At 37.6% G+C, this 16,599-nt stretch overlaps 1 protein-coding gene and 1 pseudogene across 9 annotated transcripts in view; one reads left to right on the top strand and one right to left on the bottom strand.

Annotated features, from left to right (window-relative positions):
- GRIK2 (glutamate ionotropic receptor kainate type subunit 2) overlaps window positions 1-16,599 on the top strand; it is a 735,871-nt gene that overhangs the window by 150,074 nt on the left and 569,198 nt on the right. The window lies entirely within an intron of this gene.
- On the bottom strand, window positions 2,668-3,324 carry LOC113898317 (annotated as a pseudogene).

Below are 16,599 nucleotides of genomic sequence, written 5' to 3'. Positions count from 1 at the left end.
AGCCCAGGTGCCACAACTTCTGAAGTCCACATGCCTGAGAGTCTGTGCTCCACAATAAGAGATGTTACCACAATGAGAAGCCCTCATACTACTGCTATTAATAGAGAGTAGCTCCTTCTTGCTGGAGAAGGCAATGGCATCCCACTCCAGTACGCTTGCTTGGAAAATCCCATGGACGGGGGAGCCTGGTGGGCTGCCGTCTATGGGGTCTCACAGAGTTGGACACGACTGAAGCGACTTAGCAGCAGCAGCAGCAGCTCCTTCTTGCAGCAACGAGAGAGAAGTCCATGCAACAAAGAAGACCCTGAACAGCCCTAAGTAAATAAATACAAAATTTTAAAAAAGAACAGGAAGGAAAAGGAACTCAGGGAAGACAGTACAATTGAAATACTGGTTATGTTTCTTCAATTCTCAAATCTCACTGGATGTACTAAAAAGATCAGAGGCATCTTATTTATCTGGTATCCAGATTCATTTGGCATTTTGTTTACAACTCCTTTGAGAGAAAGTATATCTGCTAGTGAACAGTCGAAATAAGAATTAAAAAATGCAAACAACCAAGTGATTATATAGACTAAGGGTAAAACACAACCTCCCAGATATTCTCAGTGTACATACTGTGCAATGAGAAATGACATTATGACAGTACCACTGCAGAGCAATGTCTTGAAATCTTATACAAAGCTGTTTTATGATTGTTTTCATGGGAAATATGTTGTTATGGTCAAAGTTTTCATAATTACTAATTAATGTATGTATGATGTGCCATGCATTGCTATACCATATTTTACATCAAAGAAATTTAGTTTCTAGCAAAAAAAATTTCAAATTTTGAAAGAAAGCTTAAATAAAAGCAGCAAAACTGTAATATTTGATATGCTAGTTTTTCATTTTTCACATAATTCATATGGTTTTTCAGAAAAATAAAACTTCTAGATTAAAAGATATATACCCAATTTCTGTAGTTTCTCTAAAGAAATGAAAGCATAAAATTACATTTCAAAGATAAAAGTTCAATTTCTAGTAGATAGAGTTGCCACATCTATTCTGGATGAGAAAAGGAAACTTGTATAGACAAAACATCATCCAGTTTTACTATAATAAGCTTTGTGTTTTAATTTCAAACTAGTTTACTGGGATTTATTAAAAATAAAATTATCTAGACAAATCATTAATTTTATTAGCCAATCAACAATTATGAGATTTTTTTTCCTGTGCGTTTCCAGAAGTATTATTTTATAGAACCATTACAAGTGTCTTCATGTAAACCTTTGTGGGTTTTTTTGATTACTTACTGTATTTCTGTTCCCAAATCTTTTACTACATTAATTGGCGGCACAAAATTGTTTTCCATGAGTGAAGTTTTAATTCTCAATTGCTCAAATTGAAGTGTAACCAAGTTAAAAATTTGGTAAAAAAATGAATAATATATTGATCAGAAATTGAGTAGAGTAGAATTGTTTTAAGATAAGATTAAGTGAAATAAAGTAACTAAGGTACTTTTAATTTAAAGCAGTTATTATACAGAGGATAAATGTTGTTTAGTTTTCTTTTTCTTTTTGTTTGTTTGTTTTTGACTGTGCTGGGATACCCAGGCCCTTGGCAGTGAAAGCATGGAGGCCCAACCACTGGACCACCAGGGAATTCTCTAGCTTTCCTAATAGTACATTAGAGTTCTCCTGAAATAAGCTGTCATGTGAGGTAAAATAACTACTACTTCCCTTTCTTTTTTTCTGGATTATGCATTTCAGGGAGATGATAGGAAATAACCACATAAAAAGAGCTCAGCTTTGTTTTAATCTACATATAAAAAAAGAAACAAAAATTTTTTGAAAGATGCATTATTTAATTTTGGTTTATTTAAATCAAAGGTAAAGTAAGACATTTAAAGTAAGACAGTATATTTTATATTTAATGAGATTTTAGTGATTGTGTTGGGCATTTTTTTAATGAATACTCTGAAGGTATTATGGAGAAAGTCTCCCCTTGGTTGTATCACTGTTGATTAGATATGTACCTCATATGTCCTTAGGAGCTATCAGAATTTTAGGACTAAAAGACCAGTTTGAAAAAAAACTCCCTAAAAACTAATTACTTAGGATCTTTTGCAGCAATTTAAACCATAAAGTTAATTTTGCTCACTTTCTTAAAAGCACCTGTCATCTCTAATGTCAGGGCTTTGTCCCAGTTGATTTTCCCGCTTGGAGCACCAGGTTCTCTCCCCTTTCCCACCACTTTCATTTACCTAATCACTGTTCATCTTAGATAGCTTTGTATTAGTCTGGATCAGCTAGATTATGATTCATTAAAAAAAGGAAAGACCAAATCTAAGCGGCTTAGCATAACAAGTCTTTATTTCTGAGTCATGCAAGCCTGCTGTTGATAGAGGTCACTGTCATGGGCTGTCGTGTCCTTCATGTGATGTCTTTGTCTTTTAGTTGCTTGCATTCTTATAGTACTTCTACCTAAACACATGATTTTGCAGTAGGAGGACTACAAAGAAAGAATGCATAAGAAATTAGGCAAAAGCTTTTAAGTACTTCTTTCTGGATGTGTTAATTTGTTCACATATCCAGGAAGGAGAATGCTGGTAGACATTAGTAATATCTACCAAACACAGCTTAAATAAAACATTTGTGTATCTTTTCTTTCTTTTCTTTTTTTTTTTAAGACAAACAACACTTTTACTTTTATTTGCATTTATTTTTTGCGGCATTTATTCCCGGGCCATAAGTTTTTGTTTCTTCAGTTTCTTCTGGGATATCTTTTTCTTCTGTGCAACCTCCTCTTCTGGTTTAGGAACAATCTGTTCTTTTTCAGTAAGGATCATCTCAGTGTGGCAGGGAGAGCTCATGTAGGGGTTGATCCGACTGTGAGCTCTGTAAGTCCTGCACCGCATCTTGGGGGCTTTGTTCACTTGGATGTGCTCAATGACCAGAGAATCTACATCTAAGCCCTTAAGTTCAGCGTTACTCTCTGCATTTTTGAGCATGTGTAGTAAAAATTCAGCACTCTTTTTGGGCCACCGACCCTGCGTCCAGCCCCGCTGTTTGGCGTGTGCACACCTACCAGCTCCACCATTGTAACGACGGAATGGCACACGTTGCCTCTTTAAAGTGACATCCTTCAGATACTTGGTGGCTTTTCAGATATGCATACCCTTTATGGCCTGGGCAGTTTCAGGAGTGTTCTTAAAGTGAACACGAAGATTTGAACCTCTTGATTTGCATGATTTTGTGGGGTTTTCTGGGTCAAGTGAATAGTGCACCATTTTTAGGGGTCACCTCAGGCAGCTTACCGGAAAAGCTGTGTATCTTTGCTTGACCACCGAACTCTCCCCTGATCTTCTCCAGAAGCTCTTAACATTTGTCCTTTATTTTTCCATTACCATAACAAATTGTTTCATTGTCTGTTTTTTTTCTATCTAGACTGCAAGATCCGTGACCTTCTAAGACTTCATCAATTTTTGCTAATAATTTTATTCACAATAACTGGCATATGATAAACTGCATATCTATGTTGTTGAATTAATGAACTAACAGTTTTCCATGATGTGCAGTCTTCCAGTTAGAATGCTAAGTGATTAAGTTGGGTCTGTGTTAATTTCTTTTCACTCTCCCATGGTTTCATATCTGATAGTATGCAACAGGCAAATTCTTTCTTAATGGATGAATCAAATATTTTTATAAATATTATGTTTGTATCACTATTTGAAGAAATCTAAGGATAGAATTCTATTTGAGTGCAAGTAAAAAGAAACTAACGTCTGGCAGCCAGAAAAGTTGTCCCTATTTCTTTGCCACAATTAGCAAGGCACTTTTTGTAGATCTACTGTGATACAAACTATACTAGGAACTTGCTGAGGGAAGTCAGAGAAGGGGATTCAAAGATGAATAAGGCAAGATCTCTGACCATTGATTGGGACTAAGATGTAAATACAATTAAAACTTGCAAAAAGCAGTATAGCATAAGTGATAAGGCCTGGGACTGTGATTCTTAGTTCAACCATCAACAACATCTTCAAGTTAAGAATATTAGGAGGGGTTTTATGGAGAAAGTAGTATTAAATCTGAGCCTTAAATTCTTGAGCAGGACAGAAAGCCATTCCAACTATGGAGAAAATATGAATGCTATTTTATAAACACATTAATTCAGTAGTTGAGATAAACATGGGTAATACCCGTCAGTATTCTCAGTTCTTTTCTTCTTGCTGTAAAAACAGAAAATAATGTGTTTTTTAAAAAACTCTTTTAGTGTCAGCTAGACCCATGGGCTAATTCAGAGAGCTTAGTTAATAATTACCCTTTTGCTTTTTAAATGTCTGATACCTTTAAAGTGCCAATTCCTGAATTTCAGAGAAGAGCAAGCTGTTGAAATCATTCATATACTTTCATTCTCCAGTTTTGATTTCTTTATGCTTTAGGATGGGTCAAGATTCCCTGTTTTATTACACTCACTTTATACAAAATGTGTATTGTGAATTTCAAATATGACATGAGTGAGCAACTTTATGAAAATAATATGTGTGTGTAACTGCTGCTGCTAAGTTGATTCAGTTGTGTTCTACTCTGTGTGACCCCATAGACGGCAGCCACCAGGCTCCTCTGTCTCTGGGATTCTCCAGGCAAGAATACTGGAGTGGGTTGCCATTTCCGTCTCCAGTGCATGAAAGTAAAAGTGAAGTTGCTCAGTCGTGTCTGACTCTTCACAACGCCATGGACTGTAGCCTACCAGGCTCCTCCATCCATGGGATTTTCCAGGCAAGAGTACTGGAGTGGGTTCCATTGCCTTCTCCAGTGTGTGTAACTACATGCTGCCAATTCTGTTATGTCTGGGAGGACTATCAAATTCACATATTAATCAGGTATACAGTTTTCCACTTTCTTTTCTTGAGCATCAGCACTGATTTAAGGACCATATAATATGATAAATAAAAGAGAGGAAAGCAAATACCACCAGTGCAGTAGAAAGTGTGATAGAGTAAAATAAAGTACAGCAAGATGCACTGAGACTGTGGAGGTTAATGTGCATAGCCAGAAGTTGAAGCTGGGATGATGGCTGTAAAAGCAGCGAGTAGAAGTGATTCCCTAGATGTGTGCATAGACCGACTCCTCTCTTAGACCTTCTTGTGGACCAGTCTCTGCATATGACTCAGTCCCTGTTGCCTTCCAACATTATCCCTGACTTTATTTCAGAAAAGAGAGCTTTATTAACTCTGATCTTTATTCTTAGTAGGGTGATGATTGCTTCAATGTTCACTCTTCTAATTTTTGGTTCAACAAATTTATATACTTTTACAAACAGATACTTATTGACAGGTTTTTAAAAACAGCAAATTATGTGGTCATATTAAGTTAGAATTTCTAGTAATCAGGGTATATATATATAAAACTATGCACAATTGCTTATTGTTAAACAAGAAAGAAAATATGCATAAATCAACATGTTTCAACTCATTTGCTGGATAATCTTGTTCAGTTCAGTTCAATTCAGTTGCACACTCATGTCCGACTCTTTGTGACCCCGTGGACTGCAGTATGCCAGGCTTCCCTGTCCATAACCAACTCCTGGAGCTTGGTCAAACTCATGTCCATCAAGTCGGTGATGCCATCCAACCATCTCATCCTCTGTCATCTCCTTCTCCTCCTGCTTTCAGTCATTCCCAGCATCAGGATCTTTTCTAGTGCATCAGTTCTTTGCATCAGGTGGCCAAAGTATTGTAGTTTCAGCTTCAGGATCAGTCCTTCCAATGAATATTCAGGACTGATCTCCTTTAGGATGGACTGGTTGGATCTTCTTGCAGTCCAAGGGACTTTGAAAAGTCCTCTCCAACACCACAGTTCAAAAGCATCAATTCTTCTGCACTGAGCTTTCTTTACAGTCCAACTCTCACATCCATACATGACTGCTGGAAAAACCAAAGCTTTGACTAGACTGACCTGTGTTGGTAAAGCAATGTCTCTGCTTTTTAATAGTCTAGGTTGGTCATAACTTTTCTTCCAAGGAGGAAGTGTCTTTTAATTTCATGGCTGTAGTCACCATCTGCAGTGATTTTGGAGCCCCAAAATATAAAGTCTGTCATTGTTTCCATTGTTTCCCCAACTATTTGCCATGAAATTATGGGACCAGATGCCATGATCTTAGTTTTCTGAATGCTGAGTTTTAAGCCAACTTTTTCACTCTCCTCTTTCACTTTCATCAAGAGGCTCTTAGTTCTTCACTTTCTGCCATAAGTGTGGTGTCATCTGCATATCTGAGGTTATTGATATTTCTCCTGGCAGTCTTGATTCCAGCTTGTACTTCATCCAATCCAGCATTTCTCATGATGTACTCTGAATATAAGTTAAATAAGCAGGGTGACAATATACAGCCTTGATGTACTCCTTTCCCTATTTGGAACCAGTCTGTTGTTCTATGTCCAGTTCTAACTGTTGCTTCTTGACCTGCAATCCAAAAACATGAAGGGAGATGCTCTGTTACATTCTCTCACCTTACATGTAGCAGAATAAATAATGGCTTATATATTTATTAGTACTAATTTTCTAATTCCACACATTTATCTATAGAAAATCATTCTTCTCTACAGACCTTTCTCAGCTTACAATGGGTTGATGTCCAGATAAATCCATTGTAAATTTAAAATATGAGTCAAAATGCATTTAATATACCTAACCTACCCAACATCATAACTTAGCCTCACCTACCTTAAAAGGACACTATTAGCCTACACCTGGGCAAAGTCATCTAACACAAAGCCCAGTTTAGAATAAAGTGTTGGCTCTCTCATGTGATTTATGAATACTGTATTGAAGGTGAAAAGCAGAATGGTTGTGTGGGGGCAGAATGGATGTAAGTATAGCGATTGTTTATCCTCAGGATTGCATGGCTGATCAGGAGCTTCAAGTCCCTGCTTCTGTCTAACATCATGCGAGAGCATCACACTGTATGTCACTAGTCTGGGGAAAGATCAGGCTTAAAAATTTTAAGTACAGTTTCCTCTGATCATGAATCACTTTGGCACCATCGTAAAGTTGAAGAATCATTCAGTTGAACCAATATAAATAGGGAACTGTCTGGAAGTGGGTGAGCTTAATTTGGGGGACGTAGACTCAGAGTTTAATGCTCCCTGTAGCTTCTCATGACACCCAGACAGGATAAGTACTGAGCAGAGAGGTAAAGTGTTGCAATTTTTCATCCCTACACATGGATTTTAGCACAAGTTAATGGTTTACAGGGAGTAAATGGAGGAGTGACCCTCCTTAGGCTGTGGGCCCTGTAGAAGGCTGAGTCCTTTCCTAGGGTTCAGAGAAGGCAGCTTCTATTAGTACGTTCCAGTGGGTACCTGCTGGTGTTACAGACCTGACCTGTGTCCTGTTGCCTCAGGCGGTCCCAGAGTAAAGGCTTTCGGCTCTCTTTCTATTGGGGTCAGCAAAGTGTGGCCTCCACTCTTTTCAAGTGGACAGATCAAAGACACCAGATATCTGACACATCAAGGACGGCAGAGTGGCCCAAGTGTGTCCCTCACTCTCTAATCTGAAGCAAAAACAATCTGCTCAGCTTCTCAGAACAGTTAACTGTAAAACAGTCACACACTGAAAACTACTGTATTATGATCAAACTCAATAGACTGATTTTAGCTTAGAGGTCCGTAGACTTTACCTCCTTCACAAGAAAAGAAAGGAAGTGTCCTTACAAAATGGTGTCTGCTTAAGAATTCACTAAAGCTCTGCAAAAGAGGGTGGTCTCAGCGATCTTTTATCAAGACAGATCTATTACAGTGACAATAGAGTTAGAACTGCAGTTTGGAATGGAAATGGACTAAAAAGTCAATTTTTACTCAATTTTCAATTATCATAGGTATGTTTTCTCAGAACATGTCAACCACTTTGATTTTGTAATTTTGATGAAGGCCAGGCTTGCTTGTTTGTTTCCGACACTTTGTGGGTAATGTCAGGCTGTGCACAGAGGTATTTCTGGTGTTCTTCAGATTTTATTAGGAATAAATGCCAATAGTGGTGACCATCTTAAGAGTTCATTTAAGGACAGGATTTCTCATTCTTTAGAGGCACAGTCCAGTAACATTCTGTAGAAAATAATAGAAAAAGAGGTGCTGTTTTCCTCATTCACCCACTCTCTTCTAAGGAAAATTTAGCAAGTAAGACTGGTGGGTAATTATGTGCTTAAACTTTCCCTGTAGAACAAGACTTTATTAGAATCCTTTAAGTAGTTAATTCTTCCAAAGAGCAGTTTTAATGATAATGTCTCCCAACAGAACATGGAGAGGTGATATGGAGTTGGGAGGTATGTGAGCTATGGTATCAGATCACTGATTTGGTGTCCCAGTTGTACCACTCAGTGTGATGGGTCATTCTGCACACCTTCCTGAACCCTCCTTTACCTCAGTTTCTTCAGCTGTAAAATGTGAATAATCATAGAGTTCTTGTGATGAAGATTAGATGAGCTAATGCATATGGGAGTGCATAGGAAGCACTTAGCTCACACCTAGTAAATGTTAACTATGACACTATTACCTAATTACATTTGAAACCTGTGGGGCTATAGATTTTGAAATTAGAATATTTTAGATTTTGTAAGTTACATATACTTTGTATTATGGAATACCTGCTTTAGGTTCTGGGACAGTGGTTCTTAAACATTTTTTGATATTTCTGCTGTAGAATCTCTACAATATTCATGCTTCGTGCGATGAATAAAAGTTATAAAGAGTCTTGTGTCATTTCAAGCTTCATTTTGCTACTAAAGTTACCAAGAAAGTATTTTGTTAGAGATTGTTTTAGATTTTTTAATTTCAGGTGAATATTTCTCAGTGATAAAAAGGAATTAAATTGGGTCATTTGTAGAGATGTAGATGGACTGTAGATGTAGATGTACAGATGTAGATATCTGCGTGAAGAGTGAAGTAAGTCAGAGGAAAGCAAATATCGAATTCTAACACATGTGGACATGGGAGGGAGAGGGGTGAGAACTGGGAGATTGGTATTGACCTGTGTGCACTCCCATGAGTAAATCAGCTGGTGGAAAGCTGCTATATAGCATAGGGAGCTATAGAGAGCACAGGGAGCTTGGTGCTCTGTGATGACCTAGAGGAGTGGGATGGGGGGAGGGAGGGAGACCCAAGAGATAGGAGGTATATGTGCACATATAGCTGATTCATGTGTTTGTATAGCAGGAACTAACACAACATTATAAAGAAACTATACCCCAATTTTTAAAAAAGGAATTGTGGATCTCTATTGTATTTTCTTATATTCCTTAGCCAAAGCAGATCCAACAACAGTATGGCAAGCATCCTAGAAAGGACATGGACAGAACCATTTTCTGTGGTTCTTAAACTATTGCTGACTCAGGCCTCTTGGTAGGGTAAAGCTGGCCTGTATGAGGGTCTTAATATTCAATCAGGACTGAAAAAAACTTACACCTGGAATGAAAATATCCTTTACTAAAACCTCTCTGCTGGATTTTCAGAAATACATTCTTACAATCTGGTCTTGCTTCACTACTTCAGAGATTTTCCTTTATAAAAGACAGGCAGGTCTGCCTCCAGCTGGATCTCATGTTCACAGAAGCATCTTGCTTTGGGTCATCCCATTTTCTTTCAGAAAGCTTCTGGGCTCTACTGATACCCATGCCCAAGGTTCCATGCCTACATTTCAGGTCCCACATTGTCCCATCTTGCTCTCCATAGGCTAAGGTAATGCCTATGTATGCTTATGTAGAAATTGAGGTTTATTTGAAAATTTGATTCAAAGTCAAAGTAGATAACAAAATGCCAAACTACCTAATTCTGTTATGTCCAGAAACCATAACTCATTTTCTTTCCTCTATTCTGAATATTCACTCTATGATGATGTTTCTAATTCATGGCATTTTTTGGTTATGAAATTTAAGCTATGGAAAGAACTTTCTATACTACTCAGCTAGCATTGGGAATAGTTAGTTTGCTAAAGCATGAGGTTGGGTGATGCTATGGCTTAGTCTCTGAACATTTTCTCTTAAGGGCAAAATTCATGCATTTCACTTGGTCTGATTAATGGTACAGATGGAATGTTAAGCTAGATTTCTTTCTCATCAACAATAAGTGGAGTGCCTAGGAGCCCCATGCCTTTTTAAATTGAACTTATATTATTCATTTACCTTGTTTCTCCATAAATTTCACAGTTCTCTTAGGGTTTACTGAGGATGGCAAAACTCAAAGTTCACACAATTCAATTTATCTCCTGTTTTTTTTTTTTTTTTTTAAGCCTCCTTACAGAAGAACACCATCAGCGAATTAACTTTGTAAAATTTTGACGTTTAGAAAAACAATGGCTAAACGAAGGCATTCCCACCCAATAATTCCATTATAATCTCCAAGGCTCACCATTCATTAATTGCTTTTTTAATTGCTTTATGAGAAATTGTTGTTGGATAGGACTTTCTCCTTTTTCTTTCTAAAGTCATTGACAGTTGGTAATTTGCTTACTAGATAATTTAGTATAATTTACATAATTTATTTGAGCATTCACTAATAATTTCAACATGCTGAATTCTGAATTGCCCTTGTGATATAGTGTTCTTTGTTGATATATTTTTGATATTAATTATTTCAACCATTTATTCAACAAGTTTTGAATGCTTATGATGAGCAAGTCATTGATCCAAGTACTGTGGAATACATTAAAAGAGTTGTTGTCCTGAAGGAGCTTATATTCTATTAGTGATAGAAGACTAAAATAATTAGAATTCAAGGTTGAAAGTGATAAGTGCAGCTGCTGCTGCTGCTAAGTTGCTTCAGTCATATCCGACTCTGCAACCCCACACACAAGGACTGGGCAAAGTCCCATGGGAATTCAGGAGGCTGGAGATAATTTCTGGCTTGGGATTTTAAAAATGGTTTAATGGAGTAAAATGCATTAAGTGGCATATCAAAGGATAAGTGCAACTCATTTTTTAAATTAAAAAGTCAATTAAAATATTATCTTTATTTGCCTATCCAGAGAAGACAAAGAAATAATAATGTTGTTGTTGTTTAGCCACTAAGTCCTATCCGATTCTTTGTGACCCCATGGACTGCAGCCCACCAGGCTCTTCTGTCCATGGGATTTCCTGGGCAACAATATTGGAGTAAGTTTCTATCCCCTTCTCCAGGTGCTCTTCCTGACCCAGGGATCAAATCTGCATCACCTGCACTGAAGGCAGATTCTTTACCACTGAGCCACCAGGGAAGACCACAGAAATAATGATACATTTCTATAATCAGATTGATATTAAAATATTCAATGACCAGTGTAATGTGTACACTGACAATTCAGAATAGATGTCTGACTTTTTAGAACGGACAGCTGCCATCCTCTGTGTGACACTGGCTGAATGTGAACCTTATCTACAATGGAATATATAATTAAAATAAATAATGGAAGATGCCTGCAGCATGTTGTTGCATAAAAAAAGGCAAGTCAAACAGCAGCATACATAGCATGATTTAGCTGTGTAAAATTATATACATATGTTTATAACTGGAGAATTATCTGAAAGATGTTCAACAAAAGTTGACTATTATTTCATATGATTTTTATGTACACTTTGTGTTTATCTATTTTCTTTGAATTATTGGGCTTCCCAGATGGTGCTAGTAGCAAAGAACTCACCTGCCAACACAGGAGACATAAGAGACTTGAATTTGATCCCTGGGTTGGGAAGATCCCTTGGAGGAGGACATGGCAACTCACTCCAGTATTCTTGCCTGGAGAATTCCATGGACAGAGGAGCCTGGCAGGCTACAGTTCTTAGGGTCGCAAAGAGTCAGATATGACTAAAGTAACATAGGATGTATGCATGTATGAATCAGTTTAAAAAAAAAACAAGTAATTTAAAAGTCATTTTGTCAAAAGTCATTATGGGCACTGTTTTAGCCATCAGTGATAAATAATTGAAGAACACAGCAATTACAAGGAAATTATGGCTATATTTGTATATTCATAAATCCAGTTTGGTGAAAACAGAAAAAGTATAAAAAAATGATGAAGAAAATATAAGTGACATGAAGTTGGAAAACTAATTGTTGGAAAATCCTAGAAAGCCTTAAAAAAATACAGATTTGACTTTATGTGACTGACAAATGCAGAAAGGGGAAACTGATGTTTTGAGCTGAGTCATGATCACTAAGGCTTCCCTGGTAGTTCAAACAGTAAAGAATCTTCCTGCAATGTAGGAACAAAATTCCTCATTTAAAAGTTATTCTAAAAACAGTCTTTAGAAGAGATTTTTGGTGAGCAAAGCTGGAATTAAAAGGGGTGGTTAAGAGGTTAATGCAGAAACCTACAGGGAGGTTGAAGGGCATGGAATTTGACAGGGATAGTAAAGATGCATTGGAGAAGGAAATGGCAACCCACTCCAGTGTTCTTGCCTGGAGAATCCCAGAGACAGGGGAGCCTGGTGGGCTGCCATCTATGGGGTCGCACAGAGTCAGACACGACTGAAGTGACTTAGTAGTAGTAGTAGTAGAGACGCAAAAGAGATATGGATACTATAATATTTTTGGAGAGAGGATGAAGGGAACTGACCCATTATCAATGTCGGGAAAGCAAAGGAAAGGAAGGAGCCACTAAGACTGTTGGTGTCAGCCTAAACAAAGAGTACAAAAAGCTACAGGTTTATGAGAAAAGTTCAGAGAAATTAGAGTGTTACATCTGGAAGTAACCATTTATTTCTTCTCTCTAATTGCATGTAGGAAAATGAAAGGGAGGTTAGGTGACTCTCATCAAAAGTTGCACAGTTAAATGTTGAGTTTAAATACATTGAGTTTGAAATACCATAGGAAATTCAATTGGGACATCTGATAAACCCATTAGAAATATAGTTTGAGAGCTCTGTCAAGCCCAGTATTTCCTTTTAGTAAAAATTAATGACCTCTCTGTGGTCCCATAGAATTATGCATAGGTATGCCATTTTACTAAATTGTATTTTGTTTATTCATATTATTGACTTCTATTTATATGTATACCTTGGGAAGGAAGGGACCATACCTTATTCATTTAAGAAAATGTATATAGTTCTTAGTCCACTGCCAGTCCTGCAGGCACTCAGAATTGTTTAGATGAATAAATAAGAAAGAAAACAAGGAACATATAGATTCAAGAATCTTCCATCACTGTGGATAGTGACTGCAGCCATGAAACTAAAATACCCTTGTTCCTTGGAAGAAAGGCTTTGACAAAACTAGACAGAGTATTAAACAGCATAGACATCATTTTGCTGACAAAGGTCTGCATAGTCAAGCTATGGTTTTCCCAGTAGTCATGTATGAATGTGAGACCTGTACCATAGAGAAGGCTGAGCACCAAAGTATTTATGATTTCAATCTGTGGTGTTGGAGAAGACTCTTGAGAGTCCCTTGGACTGTGAGGAGATAAAACCAGTCAGTCCTAAAGGAAATTAACCTTGATTATTCATTGGAAGGACTGATGCTGAAGCTCAGTGATGACAGGGAATCCTGGTGTGCTATAGTCCATGGGGTTGCAGAGAGTCAGACAAGATTGAACAATAACTAGTAGTTGTAATAGAACCTATGTGGTGAAAGTACTCAAGTAAAACCATATAATTATAAAAGAGCTTCCTTTGGTTGAGCTCTCCCACCCACATGTGTATAAGTATAGAGGTATATTACTGATTTAGTGGAGACTTCCAAATATATATTTATAGCTCTGATCTCTTTCCTGCATTAGAGATAAGCCAAACTGCATTCTAAATAGCCCTCTAAGTCAAAAATTCCAGCACTGAATGAATCATGCCTCTCCCTATTCAGTCTGTTCTCCTTCCCAAGTCCTGTTTTGGTTCTTGGCACCACCATGAAATAGAAAGGTAGCAGTCAACATTTCCTCATAAACATTAATCTGATTCTTCTATTAAATGTACTTCTTGACCATCTCATAACTGTATACCTCCCTCTGCCCTCATATTCTCCTTCTGCTTTTCATTGATTCCAGTTCTCATAACTGATCAGCTGGAACATTGCAGTAACCCATCAACTTGTCTTCCTTGCCTCTAGTTTTACCTGTGCCCTCAAATTCCCACCATTAGAGAACAGAATTATCTTTATAGAACACAAATATAATTTTACTTAACTCTTAAAAAATACTGCAATGGTTCTCAGTTGCTCAGATGACAAATCACACACCTCTGTGGCAGGGTGCCTGCTATGTTTTGGTCTCTCTAATTTCATTACTTTTTTTTACTCACCTTTCCAACTATACTAACCTAATCACAGCTCAAACACTCCACTGCAATTTTGTACCTCATTAATTTCTCTCTTTGGGAATGTTCTCTCTTCTACTCTGAAGAATTCTTATTTCTTTTTCAAAAACAAGCTTAATTACCATCTCTTCTGAATAAATGTTCTCTGACCTCTTCTGATAGAATTGACCACTCTCTTATGCCCTGAATGTACTTCATACCGTGTATATTTTCTATCATACATTATTGCATTTACATGCCTATCAGAGAGGAGTTTATACTGTGAATTTTCAGAAAGTAGAGACTATCTTAGTCATCTTTTAGTCAGGCACCAGGTGCAGTGCCTGGCAGATATTGAACATCCAATAAATATTTATCAGTTTCTGCATAGAAGTATGCTGATGACTAGAGATTATTGTTATTTTTTTAATTCAATTTTTATTTGTGACCTTAATATAATGCTTTTAGGAGATAGGTAAAGGGAGGTAATAGACTTTAGTAGTTTAAAGAATTAGAGTGAGAAGACTCAGAGTCAGTAACTGTAGTTTAAAAAAAGAATAGGATCGAATTTCAAAGGAGTATCAGAGTTCCAAGTCCCAAGATATTTTGAATGGGAAAATGTAAAAGAGAGTATGGGCTGTTGGAAAGAAACCAATATGAAAATATATTTGAGTTTTTAGAATATAGCTCTATGTAAGGGGAAATATGATTATACATGAGGAAGAAAGGATGAAGGTGAAGAAGGAGAGAATTTTTTCTTTTTCTTTTTTTTTAACCACAGCTTAGGGTGTGCAGGATCTTGGTTCTCCAACCAACTTGATGGAACCTGCATCCCCTGCAATGAAAGCACAGAATTTTAGTCACTGGACCACCAGGGAAGCCCAGGGCTTTGTCTTATATCTTTGTATTTTTAATGTTTTTCAGATTATATTACTCAGTGTATTTACATAGAGCTGTAATAGAGGAATGAGTTAATATGAGGAAAGGAAGAAAGCATGGGAAAAACACAGAGAAGATATTTTGAGAGTTAAGTTGAACTTTGCTGGTGGTCCAGTAGTTAAGACTCCATCTGCCAATGCCCTGGACATGGGTTTGATCCTGGTTGGGGAAGATTCCACATGCCAAGGGGCAACTAAGCCCTTGCACTGCGACTACTGAGCCCATGCGCCTTAGAGCCCATGGTCCACAACAAGAAGACCTACCACAATGAGAAGAGTAGAGAGAGTAGTCCTGCAACTAGAGAGTAGTCCATGCTCCCCACAACTAGAGAATAGTCCCCGCCTCACCACAACTAGAGAAAGCCCACATGCAGCAATGAAGACTCAGCACACCCAAAATAAATGTATAAAGAAAAATTAAAGTTTTTTTTAAAGAGTGGATAAACTGAATAAATTAATATTTAAGACAAAGTGAACAATTAGGTCCACCGCCGCTGCCAAGTTGCTTCAGTCGTGTCCGACTCTGTGCAACCCCACGGACTGCAGCCCACCAGGCTTCTCTATCCATGGGATTCTCCAGGCAAGAACACTGGAGTGGGTTGCCATTTCCTTCTCCAATGCACGAAAATGGAAAGTGAAAGTGAAGTCACTCAGTCGTGTCTGACTCTTAGGGACCCCATGGACTGCAGCCCACCAGGCTCCTCCGTCCATGGGATTTGCCAGGCAAGAGTACTGGAGTGGGGTGCCATTGCCTTCTCCCACAATTAGGTCCAGCTTATCTCAAACCTTTCCATGAAATTGTCAACACAGATCTTTCCTCATCCTTGATATTTAGCACACTTACCATCCATAACCACATTGGGAAACTAATTTATTAATTTGAGGTCAGATTGTAAAAGGCTTTAAATGCTATGATAAGCACTTCAGCTTTAGTCTGTTCTGTAAGGCAGAGCACTTCCTATTCCCTGAGTGTCCTCTTGCAAGTGATGCCTGAGTTGGATTAAGTTTACCTGGATATAGGGAGTGAGAAAATCTCCAGGAAGAGCAATTAAGAAGCAAATACAAGTATCCAAGCAGAAACTGCTGGGTAGGGACTAATTCATCGTGAGAACAAAAAGAAGCATTGATGTGAAGTTTATCAGAGGAGAAATAGAAATTGAAGACTATTTAGCTTGGAGTCTAGACAGGAGGCTTCAGTCAAGTCTAGGAAAAGGAGAGGATGGTACTTTTTTACCTTGTTATAACCTCCCTTTTGAATGTCTTTTATTCTACTCTGGAAGGTAGCATAGTGCATATGAAAGGATTTTTAGTTCACGAAATGGTTGAGAACAGGCAAACCCGTTTGAAGACTTTATATGGGCTTCTTAAATAGCTGAGATTTAAGAAGTAAATCTTAAACCTCACAACTTGCCAGCCGACAGTGCTGTTA

The sequence above is a fragment of the Bos indicus x Bos taurus genome, chromosome 9, assembly GCF_003369695.1.
Source record: "Bos indicus x Bos taurus breed Angus x Brahman F1 hybrid chromosome 9, Bos_hybrid_MaternalHap_v2.0, whole genome shotgun sequence".
Lineage (NCBI taxonomy): Eukaryota > Metazoa > Chordata > Mammalia > Artiodactyla > Bovidae > Bos > Bos indicus x Bos taurus.
This window is presented reverse-complemented; position numbering and strand designations above follow the sequence as displayed.